General features: G+C 37.6%; 1 long non-coding RNA gene across 2 annotated transcripts in view; it reads left to right on the forward strand.

The window, feature by feature from the left end:
• LOC108407677 (uncharacterized) overlaps positions 1-5,780 on the forward strand; it is a 98,648-nt gene extending 92,868 nt beyond the window's left edge. For both annotated transcript variants that reach the window (XR_005060708.2, XR_012120511.1), the window contains exon 5: positions 4,714-5,780. This is a non-coding gene — a long non-coding RNA (uncharacterized lncRNA). The remainder of the gene's footprint in view (positions 1-4,713) is intronic.
• Positions 5,781-23,225: the final 17,445 nt, after the last annotated feature.

Below are 23,225 nucleotides of genomic sequence, written 5' to 3' on the forward strand. Positions count from 1 at the left end.
TTAAACTCTACATATCTAATCTCCCACTCACCCTACATTTTCTGCATGTCATCTTTTTGTTTTGCTTCTGGAGATTTATTTGACTTTATCTTTTAACTTTAAATATTTTATTTCAGCAATCACCTCCTAAATCTTAAAAGGTCTTAATTTTTCTCCTGTCATTATTTTTTATTTTAAGGATAAAGTTGTTTTGACTCCCTTTGAGAATGCTAATTAAAGTTAGGTTTCCCTTATTTACCTAGATTTCTCTATTTGTCCAGGTTTCATATATTTTTCTTGTTCTTGGCCTTTATTTTTGATGTTGCTGATTTTCCTCCAGCTTTTGGTGATACTTGGTTGTCCATGTATATCTACGAATGAGGTTAGAAAGGGTGACTGAGTGCTCTGTGGCCACAGATGGGTCTTTACCTTAGTGTAAGTGAGGGTCACTGGTCATGATTCTGGAGAACCTGGACATGGGTTTGCATTATACTTTCAACCAATATACTTAAACTTATACTTCTTGGCTTCTATATGGGAACAGATGCAGCAATAGCCCATGTTCTTCTTTCAATTTCCCAAACTTTATCATTTATATCTTCAATTTTACATTGTCAAAATTTGATCTGTAGCCACATTTAATTTCTGAGTGATTTCTTATCAGCTTACTCTATAATTTGAACCTGATTCTTGTTGTTTATATGTAATATTATGACAATATTCATGCTGTTTATATATAATATGATGTAAACATTGCTTGCCATGGAGCCTTGGAGTATGCTAGTAATTTTTATTTCCCTCTCTGTGGGTCCAAAGTTATGCTCATCTCACAAAACAGCAAATAGCCAAGTCCAAAGTCTGACCTTTTCTTGCATTTCATTGAATGTTCACAATTAGTTCACATTTTAGTTTGCTTCATAATTGGACTGGCACTTTCTTACAGTTGTACTTTTCCTTGAATTTCTACTTCCCATTCTTTTTTCTTTTGGGAGAAGAAACATATGCTTTCTTCATTATTCACTAATATTATCCAGGTCTTTATTATTCTGCCTTTCATTTGGAGTCCATTTCTCCTTTCTTCTTGACAGTAAATGCTTTGGAACTGTGAAAGATTTTGTTTTGCATTTACAAATGCTTCTGCTGTAAAATCTATTTTATTGGCAAAATGTCTCCTAAGAAAATCTTAAAAACCATTTTCTAATTTGCAAGAGAACTATAGCTTATATACTAGTTAGTTATAGTAAGATGCAGTTGGTGGGCTAATTATCACAAGATTGGTGAGTAAATTCAATTTTTAAGGACAAAACATTTCATCAAGGGCAGTTTCCAATAACAAACATACATAAACCTAAGGTCACAGGCCATTGGAGATGATTATTTGAAAATCATTGGAAACTATTTCTCTCCTGGTAAACAGACTAGACAAAAACTAAATTCCTTGATGACAAGACATAAATAAGTATAAATTAAATTATACAGAAACTTTACCCACTTGGCTATGGCTCTTTGTTCTTCTATGTAAATTTTCAACCTTCTCCTTCATCTTTAAAACAAAGGGTTGTGTCAACAGTCTTTTTTGCTTTCATGGTTCTAGTTTAAATACCATTTTGCCTCATGACATACGGTTTCATCGGTAATTTTAAACAAGGCTGAATCAAAATATTTGGGGTTTATAATTTCCTGTTTATTTGGAGCCAACTGTTCTAATTTAGAATAATTGCTTTCAAAGTCTGTTGTCCAACAGTCATTCTGGATTTCTCTTTATTGGTCTCCCTGGATTTCAAGCTATCTTCTTTCTTGTTAACTCTCAGTTTACTGGATAATGTTCTCATGTAACTCCTTTCTTCCCTGTGTTCTCATATATCTGCAAATATATTTATTTTGCCCTCATTCATATGGATAACTAGACTTCACGTAGATTTTTAGGTTAAAAACAAGAGTTTTGGCATTTTTATTTGCTTATGCATTGTTAATAATTCTGGTTTTATTTCACCTTGGCCAGAAAATGTGATATATAGTTTCTCCTTTTAGGAATTGAGGTTTTTCTTTTTCACATGCTATAAGGTCAACTTTTTTGTAAATGTTATCTGGACATATGACAAGGAAGTTAAAGTACTGAGCTTGATAAATATTTATTATAGTATGCTTTGAAATTATATAATTCAGATTGCTTATATTCTTATTCATTTTCCCTGTTTGATCCATCAAGAATTGTGTTAATTAGACACACATATTATTATTTTTTTCTTATGTATTACTTAGCATATTAATACTAGTGACATATTCCTACTGAGAAATGTGCTCTTTGTTAATACAAAATGACCTAATCTGCCCTCTTAAAAGTGTTTTGAGTCGAATTTTACTTCATCTAATGTAAACAGTGAGATCTGTTATTTTTTAGTTTGCAGTAGTGGTGTGTATCTTTGTTCATCAAATTACTTTAAAGATTTCTCAAACTGCTGTGTATACTTCTCTTTAGATTTATACACTCTAAAGTTGGAATTTTGTCCCATTCTGTGTGTTATTTTTTTAAATGATAGCTTAACCATTATTGTCATAACTATATTTGTTCTTACTTCTATTACCTTATTTTATACTTATTTTTCCTGTCCTCTTGATTTTTCCTTTGTTGCCAGTATTTTGCCATACCAGCTTCATTTATTTTTAATGATTTAAAGTGTTATGTTCAATTTAGTTCATCTAGAATTCAGCTTTGACATTCAAGATTCAACACACAATTGTTTATATGTATAAATAATGTACATATATACTATATATATATACATATATATTTATACTGAGAAAAATATCTACTTTTATTTGCTTTAAATTTCATTTATCCCATCTCTTGGTTTTATTGAATTTATGATCTAAATCATTTGATGTTTATCATTGTTAAAATATTGCTTTTAGCATGACATATCAGTTAAATTGGTTTTACACATAAATATTTTTGTTTTCTAGGTCACTAGAAGTCATTTAGTATCTATATTTTCTGATTCTTGTCTTTGGTTCATTTTTTGTATAAATTTAAAGGAAAAACTATACCTTGTGAACAGCATAATTGTAAATTTGTATATATCTGATGGTCTCTTTAGGTTACTAAATATAATTCTTGGGTCAGAGCCCCTTTTCAAATGTTGGCACTTCATGGTCTTCTGGTGTTTAATATCAAGGAAAAAGTCTAATTTTTTATAGATAAGTTTTTTTCTATGTCAATGATGTTAGCATTGTTTATTTTTCCCTTCAAATTTATAATTTTCACCAAAGTCTGTTTATTTTCTTTTCATTAAATGATTCATGGTGAGGTATTTTAATTTGTATAATTAGGCCTTTCTCATTTCAGTAAAATTTTTTTCTTGTATATTTTTGATTAAGCAATGTATTCCATTTGTCTTGTTATATACTGGTCATATCTCCTTTGTCAGTTTTCCTATATGTAATTTTCATTCTTGTTGACTTAATCTCCATTTCCTATTCTTTCCATTCAGAGTTTCTTAGTCCTGTCCTCTATCTTCAGATTTTACTTTTACAGGGTTAATTCTGATTTTACAGCCTTTGTGTTCATTTTAAAGCTAATAAGAAAGTAATTTTTGTTTACATTGAAAGTCTTCTATTTGTCAGGAAGCTTTAAAGGTATTTTTCCGTGCCTCGTAAACCTCTGCTTTTTCCTTCTTGTCCGTTGTCTTCTCATCTTGGTCTGTTTCACAGATCTCTCATGTTCCTGGATATCTTTGAGAATATAAAGCTGATTCCATTTAAAGTTAAAAAAAATGTGTTATTTGTAGTTGATTATTTCTAAATCTTAGCTCTTCAAAACATCTATTTTATATTATTGTTATTGTTTTGAAGTTAGTAATTCTAAGATAGGATGCTATCCAAAATTAGAATTTGCCCCCAAAAGAGGATTGCTAAGGTTTTGATTCCCTCACTATTATTGGGATGCTTTTTTGATTCTTCTCTCATATTTTAAAGCTGAGGTTCTGGTATATGTGAGTTTATATGACCAGTTCTATGACTCAGTAGATTTAAGGGAGTGAGAGAGAGTTAGAATCAGGGATTGACCCAAGATGTGTGGTTTCTTCACCATACTTGGTGAAACCTGCTATGTCAGGGGCCAACTCGATATCTAGATTGGCCTGACCTCCATTTCAATTACAAGTAGAGCTTTTTTTGCCTTCTTCTGGATACTTACGCCTTCCAGATTGGGAAAGGTTGAGCCTGGGGGAAGAGACTCTGCCTTTAAATGTGTTTTGGAAAGTCTGCTCTTGCCCTTGGACCTCCTCACAGTGTTGTTTTGGACAGGCTTTGACTGCTAGGGATAAAGGGAGTTCCAATTGAAGATTTCCTAATCTGTCCTGTAACTGAGTTATCATGTTATTCATCAAAATCAGGATACATACAGAACGAAAGAAGGCTCCATCGCAATTAAGTTGGAAGGATCAGAACAAATCCAGGCTATTTCAGTCAGCTTGGACATTTGACCTGCCCTATGTATGACCTACCGCTCTTTAGCAACTACCCATTCAAATTAGGGAGTATTAGTGGGCTATATGAAGTTATTCTCTACAACTAATAGATATCAACCCAATAATTCTAATAACCATAATAATGGTGGTAGTAACAAATATCTACTTACTGAGAGTTTACTATTATGATAATCTATTTCAAGGTTCCACAAGGAAAATTCATGTCTACATAAAGATTTTAACCCTTTTCTTCTCAATTTCCCAGGAATCTTCCACCACTGGTCCCCAGTCTTTGAGGTTCATTGGCATCCTTGGAGGAGAAAGACGTCTGAGGCTACTGGTTATCTTTTCCATACCTCTTGTCCCCTCTGCACCTCACCTCCACTCTGCACAGATGTCCTTTGGTCATTTCACAGGTGTGTCTTTTGTTCTCAATTCATTGATAAACTCTTTGAGAGGAAGAAACTTGCTTCCTAAGTCTTTGGCATTCCTCATAGCTTCCAATTTGGGGCCCTCCCACCACCCCCTGTCCCATGCTCAGTTTTTCTTGAATGGTGTCTATAATTCTTCAGGTGGGTGTAAGTTTTCTCAGGACATTTCTCAGTAACCTTCCTCATCATGCTTGTCATTATAATTTAGCTTCTGATCTAGTGCTGCTGTTACAGTTGGATTTTTTCAAATTTTAATTTCACATTTCATTTCAAGAAGTAAATTAAACAGATATGTTGGTTATATATTTTGCCTTCTTTCTTTTTCACCAGAGTGAATTCTAAGTATCATAAGGCAAACTCTAAATCAGATACATCAGTGTTTATGATGTCATAATTTTCTATAATAGGAATCAATCTTGAATAGCTGAATTACAAGCTGAGAAGAGCTATTAGCAATACATTAATTTGGTGAATGCCTAGATCTATCTCCCTTGTCTTGTTTTTTTAATTGTGCAATTATTATTTGACTGATTATTAAATTACATTGGATTGATTAGTTTCTACTTGAAAAGGAAGTTTAAAGTTTTTAATATTTCCTTATGTGAGGAAAGGTGTGGTACATGTTATTTGTATTACCTTAAAGATGGAAAATGGGAAGCAGATTTTAAAAGGCTTAATAAGCCTTGATCTTTGTAACTGATTTTTACCTGGAAACTAGAGAAAAGCCCACCATTCCCAGTTCAGCACACCATTTCAGACTTTATCCATTGAGTTTCACCTCCATTTGTTGCCAGATGAACTGATCAAAACTGGTCTGATTGTGTATTATTATATTTCTTTACCAAAAGAAAGGATAACAATAAAAAGAAGGTAATCACTTCTCTTATAGATAATAAATTCCTCGAGGATAATAAATGAATCTTGAAATTCTTTGTATTGTTTCTTCCACTTACTTAGCACCTAGCACAATTCCTTGAGCATGACCCACACTTACTGTGAATTTGCTAACTTTATCTGAATTTCAGTTATTCATTTTAGCAGGCTTGGGACATACTGTTGTAAGATCACAGAAGAAACTCCTCTTCTCAAGAGCTTCCCTTAGTTCAGGTTCTGCTCAGGTTCAGCTTTGTCTTTTTTTTACAAAATCATCATATTTAATTTTAGGATTTTCTCTGATAAAAATAGAAAAATGAAGTTATCTGGTTACTTTCAAGAGCATGTCTTTCTTGTTAGCTATATAACTTTCTGAACCTAGTTTTCTGAAATGGCATATTGATAATGGAATATTATCCACAGTATTTTGTTCAGCCAATACTTCTATCACAAATCTCTCACCTAAAATCACTATCCTGTTTGGACCTCCATTTCTCCTTATGTAAAATTACCAATGAAGGACGTGGGAAGATCAACTGCAAAGGCTGATGATCCATTGCTTGATAGGTTTCATATTGTGAAGGTCTTAGAACTGCATTTCCATGTGAAGACAACATCAATTCTGTTCTTTCTAACATCTGGGACATTGTAGGTGCCAGGTAAAGAGCAAAGTGTGTGGACTTTCTAGGGTAATTTTAACATTTCCAGAGAAAAAATGAAATATACAGATAATCAGTTTGGACATAGCACCTATAGTCTTAAATCTTGAATTGGATTAGGCTTCTAGACTTCTAAGGAGTAAGTTTTTCTCTGAATCTGGGGCAAGTGGCACCATCACTTAGATATACTTATGTAATATTCCGTCCTTGAGGAAACATCTCACCAGAAAGTGGCAAAATACTAATTCATACATGTGTACTTAAGCAATTTCCACTATGGGTTTTAAAATTCCTGGACAAATCAGGATGAGGTATTATTGTTTTATTGTGGCAGCATAAAAACAATGCAAAAATATTGTTTCTACATTGCATATCATATTTCTATAAACCAGTATCAATATTTTAATGTGAAAAGTCTTCAAATACACATTCAACAGTGTATTATTAGGGAAGAAGCATATGTTGTAGAATCAGAAAACTGCCTTTAAGTGTGACATCAGTGGAATCAGGGGAAAGGCTTGATCTCCATCAGTTTCTTCTCCTATTTACAAAAAGGATTAATAATGTCTAGCTCACAAGATGGTTATAAAGAAAAAAATGAAATAATGTATGATTTAAAAACAACATTGCCACAGTAGGGCAGATATGGGCATTTATTATGTTATTATTGTGTTCCTCCTTTGCCCTTTAAAGGACCTATATTTCATCCCTCTTTATTGTTTTAGACCGTATGTACTACCACTGTGACTTAGCAACAAACTCAAGAAATCATTACTTATAAGGTTGATTATAAGGTCTTTGAGATTTGAAATCCTCTCATCCTTGACATACAGATAGTGACAAGTGTATGAATAAAATGTGCCCATCAGCAGACTCGGAGACTCCAAGAGTGAACTAGTGGTTACCAAAGGGGAGGGGTGTGGGAGGACGGGTGGAGAGGGAGGGAGAAGAGGGTATTATGTCTAGTACACATGGTGTGGAGGATCACGCGGAGAACAGTGTATCACAGAGAAGGGACATAGTGGATCTCTGGCAACTTGCTGCACTGTGGACAGTGACTGCATTGGGGTATGGGCGGGAACTTGATTATATGGGTAAATGTAGTAACCACATTGTTTTTTCATGTGAAACCTTCATAAGAGTGTATATCAATCATACCTTAATAAAAAATTTTTAAAAAATGTACCCATGACTGTGACATGTCTCACATCAGATCCATCCTCCTTTGCTTTTCTCATGGTATTTTGCAAGACTATAAATGCTCCAAGGGCAAAATTGTGCTTGAAGTCCATCAGATACAGGACACAGGGAATGTAACCCAGGACCTTGGTCTTGTATCCTCTTATTTGTTTTCCTCACAATTGCACTGACTGGGGTTTTTAATAAAAGATATAAGGATCTTTGTACTTTGCTTTAGAGAGCTGACTCCCTAGGGAAAAGCCATTTGTGTGTCCTGACAATTGAAGTTGGGCAGAGTTGATTCCAGACTGCATTTCTACAAGCTATTGACTAGCTGGGAATCAGGATCTAGGTTTTTCCCTAGTTTCCTCTCATTTTTAGTCTCCTTAATGTTTTATAGCTTTTGCCTATTTAAAAATTGTTACTATATTTTCAACAAGTATCTACTGTGGAGAATCTATTTCTATACACTGTAAGGTAAGCCTGATTTTCTGTGGCATGACTATTAAAAATAAGAGATTACTAGTACACTTCAACTCAGTCTCTAACTCATAATGGTTCTTTCGCACACATAGTGCACTTATGGCACATAGTAGGCACTCAAAAATACATGGGTGACAAAAAGCAAATAACCCAATTAAAAAATGGGCAGAGGATATGAACAGATACTTCTCCAAAGAAGAAATTCAGATGGCCAACAGGCACCTGGAAAGATGCTCCACATCACTAATTATCAGGGAAATGCAAGTTAAAACCACAATGAGATATCACCTCACACCAGTTAGGACGGCCAACATTGAAAAGACAAGGAACAACAAATGCTGGCGAGATTGCGGATAAAGGGGAACCCTCCTAAACTGCTGGTGGGAATGTAAATTAGTTCAACCATTGTGGAAAGAAATAAGGAGGTTCCTCAAAAAACTAAAAATAGAAATACCATTTGATCCAGGAATTCAGTCCTAGGAATTTACCCAGAGAAAACAAGATCCCAGATTCAAAAAGACATATGCACCCCTATGTTTATCGCAGTACTATTTACAATAGCCAAGAAAGGGAAGCAACCTAAGTGTCCATCAGTAGATGAATGGATAAAGAAGATGTGGTACATATACACAATGGAATATTATTCAGCCATAAGAAGAAAACAAATCCTACCATTTGCAACAACATGGATGGAGCTAGAGGGTATTATGCTCAGTGAAATAAGCCAGGCAGAGAAAGACAAGTGCCAGATGATTTCACTCATTTGTGGAGAATAACAACAAAGCAAAACTGAAGGAACAAAACAGAAGCAGACTCACAGAACCCAAGAATGGACTAACAGTTACCAAAGGGAAAGGGACTGGGGAGGATGGGTGAGGATGGAGGGAGAAGGGGATTAAGGGCATTATAATCAGCACACATTATATAGGTAGGTCACAGGGAAGGCAGTACAGCATGGAGAAGACAGTAATAACTCTACAGCATCTTACTATGCTGATGGACAGTGACTACAATGGGGTTGTGGGGGTGGGGACTTGATAATATGGGTGAATGCTGAAACCACAATGTTGCTCATATGAAACCTTCATAAGATTGTATATCAATGATACCTTAATTTAAAAAAACATTTCACTGTTTTAAAAAATGTTTTGCTGCAGAATATCAGAATGGAATATTATTTTTTTAACATAAAAAAATACATAGGTGAGTAAGGCGTGAAGTTAATTTTCAAGTTTTGGGTGAGTAGTTGCTGTTTTACATTCTCCTTCTGCAGAACATCTCCCCAGGAAATCAGTATCTGGGCTTTCTTTGCTTGTTTGTACTTGTGCAGGAAATACTGCGTCCTGCTCACATACTCATTGCCCCAGTGCCCTATCATATGCAGTCCACCCAGCAGAAGGGATTGCAGTCCAGCCTCCAGAAAAAATGTCCAAGGGAGCACTGTTTGCGTGTGTTCTGAAGATGGAAATAATTATCATAAAAGACGTAAGAAGGATTATGTCAGGAATTCTCTCCAGATCTGCACATTTAGCAAGCCATCCTGTTTTGCATTATAGAATCACATTATGTTCCACAGTTCCTCTGTGGCTGTTTGGTGTTGGTCATGGATTTGTGAGCAATTGGGGTCAAAGTAGGCAATGTTTACAAACACAGGAGGAATGTCAGCAAGAGATGGCCAAATCAAAATAGGATCTTTATAATTCTCTAAGTGGCTAGTCATTTGACTTATAAACAGAAAGCATGGTTTCTGGCTATGCAAGGTGTTCTCTGCACTCAGAGCTTTAAAGAATGTAACCAAATCAAATCATTCATCTGTACTTCAAGTGCTGGCAAGCCAGTCCTTTCCTAAAGTCAGGGTTTCTACCTAATACCTGGTATACTTTTCTATGGACTAAACCTTAAAAAGAACCACGGGAGCCTGAATTCATGAGGAATTAAGCACATTGAAATAACTGCAAGCCATGTGAATTGGGCTAGTAGGTGTTTTTACACAGCGTCAGCCTTGAGATCCAGTGATCAATAAAGAGCAGACAATGGTATTCAGAAGCAGATAGCAGACCTTGATAATTCCATTCCTTTCAAGTGGGTGTCAAACTCAGGTAGAGCACACTGCTGAGTTTCTCTAGCTGTCTTCATATAAGTCACTTCTTAGGATTCTGATTTGGAAGTTTTGTGGCAATTACCACTTGCCAATGTGAGCAGGTTTAGAAGGCATGAGACAGAGCAGTGGTCTTGTTCTGAGTGAGGGATGGAGTTAAGTGCCTTTCATCTTACAATGGGCCAAAGAGTAGTTTGGGGATGAATCTATGGTACTGTAGGGCTTTGTGGCCATGCTATTGAGTCTACCCTCAAAGAGGCAGGATGCCCTTTACAACAGTTTTACTAAGACCACTTCTGGGGTTTCAGATCCAAGTTTTATTTTGGAACCTGAAAGGGGGGGCCCAAGGTGGGATCTCAATTACATTGTATGCTTCCTGTCTCTCTTCCAAAAGGGAAAAAAGTGCAATGCTTTTGGCATTAAAGAACTGAATTTAGAGTAACATGACTGTAATTCAACCTCTATAGCACCACAGAAAAGTTAAACTAAGATTCCCCGTGGGCAGAAGACTGACATAGATGTGACCCTGGACAAAAAGTTCCTGGAGCAATTCACATCTTGAACAGACCTGTGTCCATTAAAGGTGAGACATATCTAATCTGGAGTCTAAGTTTTATGTCTTGGAACTTGGGAGTGAGTGTCCCACAGCAGGATGCATTTGGTTGAACAACTGGCTCCACCTCAAGATGCTTCCTTAAATGCTGTGTTGGTGTTGTATATTAGCTTTTAAACCTATTTCTGTTTCTGACAACTGCCACTAATGGGGGTGCAGAGGGAGAGAAGCACAGTACTGAAAAGAAAGAACATAGCAGCTGTATCCTGGATAAGGGTGGATTCAATCTGAAGACTGTAGCAGTTATATTTCATTCTTCTCCATGTGGATTTCAGTATCACTTTGATTTAAGCCAAAAGAAAAAAAAATCAAAGAATGAAATAAAATTACTGCACGCAAAAGTTTCCAATCTGGGGAAGGAAGAGACCAGATCAGCATGTGCTTCACAAAGGCATCCCTGGACAGGCAGAGATGTGATAAGATTCAAGTCAAAGAGATCATCAAGAGTACACTAGTGACTTAGGAAACAGTTTTATTTTACGGGGTCTTTGGGAGAGAACCCATAGAGAAATGATCAGCAAGACCTCAGGAGTGAGGAAGGGTTAGTGCAGTGTGACTTTACTCTTAGAGTTCTCATTTCTGTGACTTTTCTCTCAGAAGTTCGTACAACTCGGGATAGCTGCACTCTCACAGCCGTGTCCCAGCCTCTTGGTGCAGATCAGGAGGGAGAAGGCGCTCCTCGTGCCCACTGTGTAGCAGGGGATAAGGCTGCGGCCGCTCACACTGGAGGCCAGAAGGTTCCTTCATTCCTGACTCAAAAGCCCTGAATATTTAAATACAAAAATTGTTGGAAATCCCAAAAAAATTTTCTCCAAAGACTTCTTGGTGTTGGCAACAGACCTTGGAAACTCTACCCAGTGGGGGACCTGGTGATGAGTCTTGCTGGAGTATAGTCTGTGTGAAGCAGGATTCTTGGAAAGAGGCACAGATGGGAAATAAGAGATGGACAGAGTGGTGTTAAAACCACTGCTGAGTCATACATTTAAGTTGACATTTCAGATATTTTCAGTGGTTTAGGGCTTGGAAAAATGTTTGGTATTTGCAAAAAAAGAAAGAAAAATTTATTGTACTCTATACTGGATCCTGAAAGTGTCTGTATTATATTTCACTAATCCAAGTACCTGAAATAACTGTGGTGGGTGAAGCTTGCACTCTGAAATCCCCAAGAAGCTATATTTGAGAATTTTTCTCTTCCTGGTTATTACAACTAATTTTCCCATCAAATCCTAGAGGACTGCTGTGAACACTCTAACACTCTAAAGGCAGAAATGGATTTTAACTCATTCACGCTGGTGCTAATCTCCTCAGTGATTTATGAGGTCTTTAAAGCTTTAGTTCTCTGTCTGTTTGGAGTCTTCCTTAGTAGTAAGCTGACAGTTTAAATTAGTGTTTAGACATGGCTTTCATAATGTCAGTTTTGTTTTGTCTCAACAGCGTCTAGGAATTCCTTCCATTGTACCTCAAGTGAGTCATGGCAATAAATGACTCTCCTTCTCTTTTGTTCTTAATCAAGGACGAATAGAATGAACCACATTAAGTTTGTAAAAGAGCAACTTTAATTAGTTCTCAGCTGTAGCCAGAGATGCTTGTCTTTGTCTTGTCTCTTTAGCACATAAATATAGGACACGAAGCATTCAGGTGAACAAAAACTGGTTTCCTGCAACGCTTCCTTTGGTTCCCTTCCAGAAGCATGAAGGGCAATCACAGTAGCAACATTGTAAAGCTTTCTCCTCCAGCTGGCAAGGGAGAGACCCCAAGTAGCTTCCAAGAATTTAGGATGCCTTTTTGGAAGTGAATGCATCATCACCAAACGAAAGAAGGTCTCCTGGAAGGGGTTTCCCTGCTCACCCTCAGGCCCTCCTGTCCTTCGGGAAGGGAGCCAAGGTACAGACAAGGCTACAATACCTTCCCTGCCAAGCCGCCAAGCTACAGCCTCCTGACTTTTGAATAGAAGGGTAAACCCCAGATCCTTGGGGGTCCAAGTTTGTTTACTCTCCACAACGTTGGACTTCCTAAGGAAAATGGTGAAAGAAAGTATAAAATTCCATTAAAAAAAACCCTCAAGTATTCTTGGACATCAAACAACTCTTACAACACAGCCCTTTGATGAGTTCAGCGTAAATGAATCAGAAACATATGGACAGTGTTTATACTCAAATGCACATGCAGTTAAAATTTCTGAGAGAAATTACTTTAGTGAGCTATGTTTGGGTCATTTCCAGCATCCAAGAATTTGGAAAATCACTTCTCATGAGTAAAGATGTGGAAGAAATGGATGAGCACCCCGTGAACTGAGAAACGGGCACGTTCAGCAGACTTGCTGTGCCGTGTATCATAAACACAGTAGCAGAGGGCACAGATCTTGGGACAGCTCCAGGCCATGAAGTATTGGGGCTACTGGTGTGGTAACAGTTTCTGTATCTCATTACCAGCTGTCAGTACCTGTGCGATAAAGGCCCACACTTAGCAAACATGGCCCACCAACCTCCTCGGATTAGTACAGTCTTTGGACACTTTTGCAAATCACACTTTGTGCTCCGGCCGTTGGAACCCACTGGTTATGGTCACACACATGGTTTCGGGCTATATCAAAGGAAAGTATATGAAAAGTAAAAAATTAAAATACTGATATGGATATAATGTAGTCCGAAAGGCCTCAACATTTCTTATTCCTAGAAGGACTAAAAAAGTATTAAATTTTTGAATTATTTTGTTTTAAACCAAATGTATGTCACCTTTTATTGAGGAAGAAGAAGGAACAAGGACAGAGGCTACTGTATCTTGATACATCAGATTTCTTTATTTGGGGGCCTGTTCTCAGGGCCCAGGTTTGGCTCCCTGATTATTGCTATAGTGGCCCTTACAGTGATAAGATGCTGGCTGTGAGAGTGGAAGAAACCTTTTCTTGTCTCTTGATGTCCAGTCACAGAGTGGCACCAATTGTGTTCTTTTTGATCAGTTTGTAAGAATGCTAAATATCTGCTATGTGTGAATGACACAACACAAGATGCTGGGGGTAATACAAAAAATGTAAATAGCACAAGACCTCTCTTTGCCTTCCAAGAAGTTAAAACTGGATTGAATTGAAGTTACAAATTGTGCAAAATGAAATAATAGCACTAGAGATGTCACTATTTCATTGCTAAACTAGTGACATAAGCCATTATTTCATGAGTGAGGGATTTAAGGTGGACCTAAAGAGTGTGGGATAATGCAAAGATCATGAGATTCTTGAACACTACTGGAAATGTAACAAAACAGAGAACATTCTAGTTGCTGGATCTCTTCTAGGAAGAGGACTGTATGTGGTTGAAATGCCTTGATAAGCCATTTAGCTTGAGGAGAGGGAGAGTTAAGAATCCCAGCTCTGCCATGAACTAATTGCGTGATTCGGTCCAAACGAATTGTTCTTTTCTGACATTGTTCATCACTAGAATGGTATTGATTGTAAGATAGGCATTAGTCATTCAGTAGCTCCTTCAGTGGTTATGCTTGGCAGGCACCCCGAAGAGAAGTGAACTCTAGAGCGGTACCAGGTACGTGGTGGGGCAGGTGGCGGCAGCAGGGTTGTTGGGACTTGAATGGGTAGAGGAAGGTAAGTTGATATCAAACTACATAATTTTAATTTTCTTTCATGGAATTATTTGCATACCTTTACCCTGAAAATGTTGAAAAGCAAATGTTAGACAAATGTCTTTCCGTTCATATACTGTAAACTCTTAAATTGTTTTCTTTTCTTTTCTCTCTGTCTTCTCTCTCCTCTCTCACACCTTGGTCTGGAATGGGAGAAATACGTGGTGCTGCTAATTGTAACAGCTTTGTTTTCACTGACAAGCATTGTTCTTCTCTTCTCAAAATACGCTTGGTAGAACAGAGCTTTATAGGAGGCCTGCCTACTCCTCTGATTGCTGCTCTGCTTGCTCGTATGACTCAGCACGACCTTGGGAATTACATCTCTCTATGTGTTAATGTCTTCATCTGTGAAGTAGGCTAATAATACTGGTTAGCCCATAAAGCATTCAGGGAATCTCATGAAAGATTCAAAGTCATATTATTAGATGCTCATGAAGCCTATTGCTCATGGTCCTGTTGCCCTATAGCTGTTTGTGGATTTTTTTTTATCTTAATAAGCTTTTATACTTTATTAGTTTGATCATTCTGAAACATTCTCTGCCTTGCATTACTGAAGGGATTGGGCACAGCCTAAAAAACAATTACACCTCTGGAAAGCAGGAAAGAGACGTGGGAAGGGATAAGGAAATCATGCATCCTCTGAGGATGCGATATTTCTTATATGTTAAAAGAAGAAAAGGTCTACCATCCCATGGGGCCACCATGATCTAAACACACCAGTAAAACCAAATATCTGAATGTCTAGAGAGCCTATAGATCAATCATATTCATTTTGATCTGTTTGGAACCAATCCAAAAGCTTGTCATAAGTATGCCAGATTTAAGTATGACTGTCAAAGACCTAGCCCATCTTTGGATGGTTTCATGCCAAATAAATCAAAATATCAAGATCTCAGGATATTTAACTTCTAGAGACAGAAGATTTCTTTATGCAGGGAAAGAACTGAAGTGAGAACAGAAGAACATGGACTGGAACCCTGTCACAACACTATCCAGAGAGTTGGACACACCCCAAGTTCAGGACACATCCTCAGGGAGAAAATGTTTGTCAAAGTAAAGATCTGTGAAGATGCAGATGTTAGTTGTGGCTTCACCTGCACCCTCCTTCTATCCCTCTTGACATAGAAAGTTTGCCCACTGTTCCCAGGACCACAGAAACAACACTCAACATGGATACCAGCCTCCTTTCCCTTTCTCTTAGCTGCTTCTCTAGGGGATACCAAAAAACTGTGTAAAGACCACTTGGAAAGATGCCAAGTTACAAGTCTCACCTGAACGCCCGCATGTCTCTGGCACGACTGCGAGGACCCATTTCTCTGCAGTCTGAGACCCCCAGCACTGTGGGGATGGGAGGGTGAGAAGAGGAGGTGATGGCTTCCCTTCCCCATCTTCCTGATGGAGACCCTAGAGGGTGGAGATGGGGTCCATTCACCTGTAATCCCAGCAGCTGTTACCACTTAGGTACTTGATAAGTGGGAATCAAGTGAGTAAAGCCTTGACTCTGAGGGAAGGTATAAAGCCAAGTTAAATAGAAGAGAAAGCTAAGAAAGGGGCATCACCATGCACCTCAGATGAGATGATCTGGGCTTCAAGCAGTCAAGATGTCAGTCTCCACAAGCTATCACAATCTCATGAGAGAAAAAAAACGCCATCTTGTTTTTTTGTTCCCATAGGTCATTGTCCCTTATTAAGAGGAAATATGAAGAGAAGAGGGGCATGTCAGTTAAAAACATGTGTGATTTAATTTCATTTTAATGCCATTAAAAAAAAATCTATCTCTTGAAATGCATGCTGTGGTGGAAAGACGCCTGAGTGGGACTCTGCACACAGGCCACGTGGCCCTCAGGGGTCACCTGGTCTCTCAGGGGCACCGCTCGCTCTTTCAGAAAATGAGAGGTGGGATGAGTTCCATTTCTCAGATTTTACGTTTCTACCAGTTTGGTTAAGAGTTAATCATTTGTCCCATCATAATTTCTACAACTTATTTTCATTAACATAGAGAGTGGACATCACAGTTGACGTATCTTCTTTTTAAATCTCATACGTGTTTTTTATATGCCTGGGGATATACTAATGCAAACAGAAGGAGCAAGTTTGAAGGATCACATCAACATTTGCATTTCTAACTTAAATTCTTCTCTGATATGAATGTCCATACACTGAAAAATTTAAGTCAGAAAACAGCCAATTTTTCAACAATGTAAAATGAACATTTTCAAGTATACAGAAGAGTGAAAAGAACTCAAGTTTTAAAATATTTTCTTTTTGTTTCTGATGGCTTTTCATCTCAGCATCTTAAAGAATGATTGAAACACTAAGGGTACAATTAATCTTTATCTTGCTCTAGCTGATACCTAACGGCTAATTAGTTTAAAAGTGGTTCAATAAAGTATGTTTTATCTTAATACATGAAATTGTATTGTTATCAAAACCAGTGGCCACTTATGGACAATAAACTTAATTGCTCTCCCTGTGTGTCTCCCTGAACCTTTCTTTCATGAGTTTCCATGGAGGAATTAGTAGAATCTTGGCAGTTACACTGCCTTAAACTTCAGCAACAGGGTTTATAAGTTCCAGTAAATAAGCAACGATGGGAGAGTATTTCTGAAATATTGGGATGGGTGGGTCAGAGTGACGCCAAATGTTTTTTCTTTTCATTGCAGCACACATTTCTTTTCTACACTTATTTAATGTAAGTTGTAGGTATTTGACATTAGCTGAAACGGTTACCTCAGTAAGTCAAGGAACTTCTCATCATTTGCTCCTGTAATCCTTTTTGTTCTAGTCTGAGAACAAAAATGGAGCATTAGCAGTCATAGATAGATTCCCCCTCTTGCCCCACAGTAGGCATGGATATGATTCCATCTAACATGAGAAGTGGCGCATTTGACAAAACTTCTCCTAGTCAAATTAAATATGTTTATAACTCCCATCCTGCCAGACTGGGGTATACAGTCTATAGTTATTGGGGGCCCCATGTGTCATGGAGAAGTCTCAGGAGTTGTATGTGGTCCCCAATATTTGGGAAGAGCCAGCAGATACACTCACTGCCCAAGCCTGTGTGGTCGCATAAAATAGGGCAGCTCTCCTAGGCATCTGGCAAGCCCTGGAGCCCGGGGCTTGGGGTCCAGCCTTCCCACGTACACTGAGGTGGTCTCAAGCTCTTGATATTCTCAGAACTACAACCTCCCCTCTATCCCTTTCCTCAACAAAATAGAAATTAAGTTAAATGAATTAGTCTGCCACAACTATGGTGGTGAGGCCACCCTTGCAGTGCCTGCTAAGGACCCCCCCCCATCCTCTCAACAGAGGTCTTGGGAGCCTTCCAGCCCCGGTGCTGCCAGGATCACAGTGTCTTCACGGCTACTGCCACTGAAGCTTCAGAGCCACTGTGGGCCAAGCGAGAGCCTCCCACTTCCCAAACCGTCAAAGAGGCTGGTTTCCGCTTTCCCTGGCAGTGTTCCCATGGCCAGTTCTCAAAGAGAACACTGAAGGGCAAGCCTGGATGACAAGCGGGTGAGTGTTCTTGTTACCCCATCCCCTCTGACAGCCTAGGCACTGTTGCCAGGGCAACCTCGTGCATCTGCCCCTTCGTCCCCTGAGGAAGAGCTCTTTTCCAGAAGCCTCCAGGTCTTCTCACGGTTCAGGCCCCAGTGGGCCTGCCCCACAGCGGACCAGGCCTGCGTGGGCTTGTTTGCATTCCTGTGGTAATCGCAACTGGTGTCGGTAGGGAGGGACACCCAATCCATACACCTTTAATAGCTGGAATTAACTAATAATATGTTCTTATGATTGCTGGTATATTTTCACCATTTTCAGATATGTTGGTCTTGTCTCAGATATGTTTTGTTAGAGTCTAACAAAGAAATAGTACAATGGCAAAAAAATTTTTATAACTCTCATTTTAATTATTCCCAGACCCTTTTTTTTTTCACAACTGAATGGCTGATTCAATGTAAATGTCCAGAAGGGTGGGACCATTTATAACCATAGAAACAAATACAGGACTTTTACCCTAAGCTACAATAGATGGATAAACAAACATTGGGACTAGACAGCGGATCCCTACAGCCTGTGTAGCTTGTCTTTGTGGGGTCCCCCAGACAGAGCTCCAAAGCCCTCCCTCAGCCAGCAGACTGGCTCCTTCGTCAGGCCGTCATAGTATTTGGAATTTTTTGAACATTTTATAGACCATATTAAATAGATGGGCTAATGTCAAAATCAATTATTTTTAAACCTCAGTCTTGAGAGGTGAAACATTATTTATTACAGTAACTATGAAACAGATGTTGTAATATATGTCCTAATTCAATTTTAAAAATCAGTTAAATCATTTTATGAGATTTTCTCAAGAACACTAAGGTAAAATTTGATGTGTCTGGTTCAAAACAAAACTTCACGCAACATGTTTCAGAGTACATTTGGGCTAGCAAATATTAAAGATTTAGATCCAAAAGAGAAATGGCAAAGTAAAACATATGTTTGGGGAAAATGCTTTTCTCCTTTCTAAGCAGATGTTCCAGAAAGACAAAACCAGACAAAACCTGGGCCGCATGTCCTGGGGCAGCACAGGAACCAGCCTTTAGAGGGCGACACACTCTGGAGGTGGCAGAGCTCCTGGGAGAGTGCCTGGCACACACGGGCATCGCTGCGACAGACACCAGGAGATCTGGCATGAACAGAGAGTTGGTGAGAAACAGTGCCTGCGAGGGGCGATTACCAGCCTGGCTTTGGACAGAACAGTGAAGTAAAGGATTAGGTATGAAGGCTAGTGATTTCTTTTCAATATATGTCACTTCCTGCCTTCTCTTTTCTTAAATTGTCTTCACAGACATTAGCTGATCTACAGAGGTTGAGGATTAGCGAACTGTCCACTTTGCAGTTCAAAAGTCAGCATAATCTCATTGAGTTCTAAGGAAGCTCATTTTGTTTCCACTTGAGTGGAAGAAAAAGAATATACGTATGTTTCAAATGGAATACGACAATGTTTTAAGCTAAGGCTATGAAAACACACACACGAAATGTTTACAGAAAAGTAGATAAATAGTCAAAAGCTTCTAAAGTCTTTTCTACTATTATATCTGCCATTTCCTTGCTTAATTACAGGTGATTCCATCCTGGTTTGCAAAATATGTTTCTGAAAAGTTATGTATATCTACAGACTTACATGTTTTAAAGAGGAATCTGTAAAAGATCACAAATTTACAGTGAAACCTGACCATTTACTTAGAGCTAATTTTTGTTGATGTATTTATAACATTTCATGCTTCTGATCTTTGATCAACTTGAGTTAAATAAACTACTAATAAATTTGGAGGTTAATATTTTCTGCTTTGTATTACCTAATAATTATTTTCTTTGTTTCAATGTAAGGAAGTTTATCAGAACTATTCTTCTTATTACTAGTGGCAACATTTTTATAAAACTATAATGGAAACAAATATTTTTAATCACACAAATTGCTCTGGGGACAAATAAAGTGATGATGCCAAAATCAAACTGTTGTCTGGCAGGCAGTTATGAAAACGATGTCTTGAAACATTAGGTCATTAAGCTGGTGCAGTAAAGTCTAAATCTGGTGTGTAAAAATCAGTTGAGGAGTCAATATATAATATTTTAGAGTGCTGGTTTTGTGAAAGTAACCTTATCAAATTGGGAGAATATCAGCATGTTTAGAAAACCTATCTCTTGCACTTCTATCTATCTTTGGAAATTAGTATTTGTACAGATGAGAAACTAATAATGAGACCCACTAGGCAGCATAGCTAAAAAAAACACCACTTCATAAAGAAAGTCTGTTGTTTAAATAGTAACATTAAGGGACCTTTAATGATGCCTCCATTTTCTATTGAGGTTTAGCAATATGATGTTCTTATTAATTAAATCCCTAGTTAGAAGTTTGAATTTCCATATACGCTACTTACCTTGCCAATTCCCACTCCCTTTTATTTTAAAGTCAACAAACATTTATTGAGCTCCTATTTCTCTACGCATTGGGTAAATAGATAATTAGACTGCCACCACAGTACCCTGCTCTTCCCTCAAGGAGCTTCCCAAGGTTGCCAATTTCAGAGGTTTTGAATACCACAGATATGCTCAATGGAAAAATCATATTGAATCAATTTAGTTGTTGGTAATTCAGAAGATACTTCCATATCTTTCAGAAATCAGGGTCATGTTACGAGCACCATTTTTCATGGTATAATCAAAGCCTCGACATTCTAGTTAATTGCTTTCAATGTGGTACTCTGCAGCTAAGAGTGTATTGCTTGTTTCACACTGCATTTTGTAACTGAGAGTATCAGAGAACAGTGAACACTTGATAACAATGACTTTTGTGAGCTATTTTAGGGAAAAAGAAAGATATCTTTCCTCTGGTATAAACAGGTAACACCATCTGTTACATTCATTCCCTAGAATTTATTGAATGCTTACTGTCCAAAGCTTGAAAACCACTTTGTTAAGTGACCCTCTTGTTTCCATAAAAGTAACCATAGTTTGTTTCATACCAGGATACTCTGTTCCTTATATTACAGAAGCTACTGTAAGAATAACAAATTACCATTGACTGAGCACCTGCTTTGTCTAGGCATTTTTCTAGCATATTACATAAATTATCCCTACTCTATACAACAGCATTACAAAGTAGGTTTTGTTATTCTCTTTCATAAAAATACATCCAGAGAGGTCATGTCAAGCTTCCTTCCAGTCTCTCCAATATTAAGCAATATAGTCAGAATTTGAAGTCAGGCTGGTCTGGTTGTAAAATTGTTCATTGCAATTTTAAAAACAATGTGTGTGTTGTCTTATTTAGATTAAGCTTTACCTTCAAGAAGTGCCTCTTTTCCTAGCAAGGCTGCAATGCAGAGAAGTGATATAAAATGAGTAGGGCTCAGAGAACTGAGTGAGGGCTTCCCTCAAAAGAGCCTATGGCTGCAGGAAGGAACGCTGGCCAAGAAAGGAAGTCTGGTAGGGACTGTAGAAGGGAAACGAGATAGTGTAAGTGGTAGACAGTGAATCCTTTCCCTGGGCAACATGAGTGTGCCAGAGGACACTAAGCCAGGAGGGTAACTGGTTCTGGAACTTGTTCAAGACTTCCCACAAGTCAGAACTTGAAAAGATGGCAGCCTAAGGCATCAAAGGTAGGACGGGGACTGGCATAAAGTGAAGGCTTTAAACTGGGGAGGAGCAGAAAGAGTAACTGTGAAGTTCCAGCATAGATGTTGCTGGTTCATATCTACTTTTTTTTTCCTTCAAGAGCATGCAATTTTTTTATTACTATTGTGTAAATGTTATAGGATACAGGAAAAATGATTTTAATATGGCATTTGGGATTAAAAGTTCATTTAATCCGACTTTATGGAAAAGATGCTTGCCCCATTTGCTGATATTCCCGGGAATACTGGGAAAGAGGCAGGACAAGCCACCAAGCAGCCTTCTATGAACCACATTCATTACACATCACTAATAAGTATTTACTACTAATGACTGGTTTATTACACATCACTAATTGTTTACTAAATACTGACTCTACATTATTAATACATATTTGTTAACTACTAATTTACTGCACATTGCTAATTAGATTTACATCTGTTGCCAAGATGTCATCTGAAGCCGCATGGTCCTTGAAGGTAAACTTGGATTAAACTGCTAATTTGAAAGCCTCTGAGAATCCAGAGCATAACTCCTGAACCCCAGGTGCTATCTATAAATACCACAAGAATTTATTTTTTCATGACTTTTCTGTTTCCATGCTGGTGTCAGTGAAGTGTGTAATCTTGCACAAAGAATTAAAACTGGCACAATTTTTGTCCACTTGGCTAAAATCAAGTAAAACTATCTTTGGGATTATTTTAACTAAATATATAGCAAGTGTGTCCATGACAAAATATATCTAAAGTTACAACAATGAACCAGGGGATAAGAAAAATTTAGTTCATAAGGTGTACGTGTGAAGTTATGATAAATGGCAAGAGAATTTTAGCATAGCCATGGAATAGAAGAAGGAGAAATTATAAATCTTGATTTCAGGTATTAGCTGGCTAGGTTATATGACAGTATATGGGATTAGTGAAGCAGACCCACCTATAGAAATTTCAGGAATCCAGAAAAGAGTTTGAGTGGAAAGGTAGTATATCTCAGAAATAACTATATACCTAGGAAACAGAAAGGGCCTTCAGTTAGAAAACATCTTTATTCATCTAATCCCACAAGAAATTTAAAATGGCAAAACAGGAAATGTGGGCACAACCTTGTTAGGATATAATTTATAACCACATTATATGGGGTCACACATGATCTAATACATGTTTTAGAATTCATCGGAGATTATTTTACAGTGTGGAGGAGAAGGACCCAATAGGCAGACACTCTTCCAGAGGTTATATTGGAAGACAGAAAGGAGAGGGGCAACCTTTTGGAAAATAACCAGAAACAAATGAAATATAGAATTCTGAGCAAAGGAGAGCTAAAAATCAGCAAACCAATGAAACTACAGCTTGTTTCACATACTTGTAATCATATTCCATGCTTGTTCTTCCACTGATTTAATTGGTGTTCAGAGTTCCTGTTAGAAACATGTACTGAAGACACTTGTTTTCCCAGTCACAAAAGGAAATAAGCAATGGAGTGGATGGTTTGAAATCCTGAAATGAGAAGAGAGGCTGAGATTTGTCTAATTTTGAGGTTCAACTTCATTTATTATGTACTTAAACATTTTTTAAATACAGTAAAGTTAATAAATCTCAAATGACAGCTTGATAAACTTATACCTATATCCTTCAAACTGAAGAACTTTATTGTAGG

Source organism: Manis javanica, chromosome 8 (genome assembly GCF_040802235.1).
Source record: "Manis javanica isolate MJ-LG chromosome 8, MJ_LKY, whole genome shotgun sequence".
Lineage (NCBI taxonomy): Eukaryota > Metazoa > Chordata > Mammalia > Pholidota > Manidae > Manis > Manis javanica.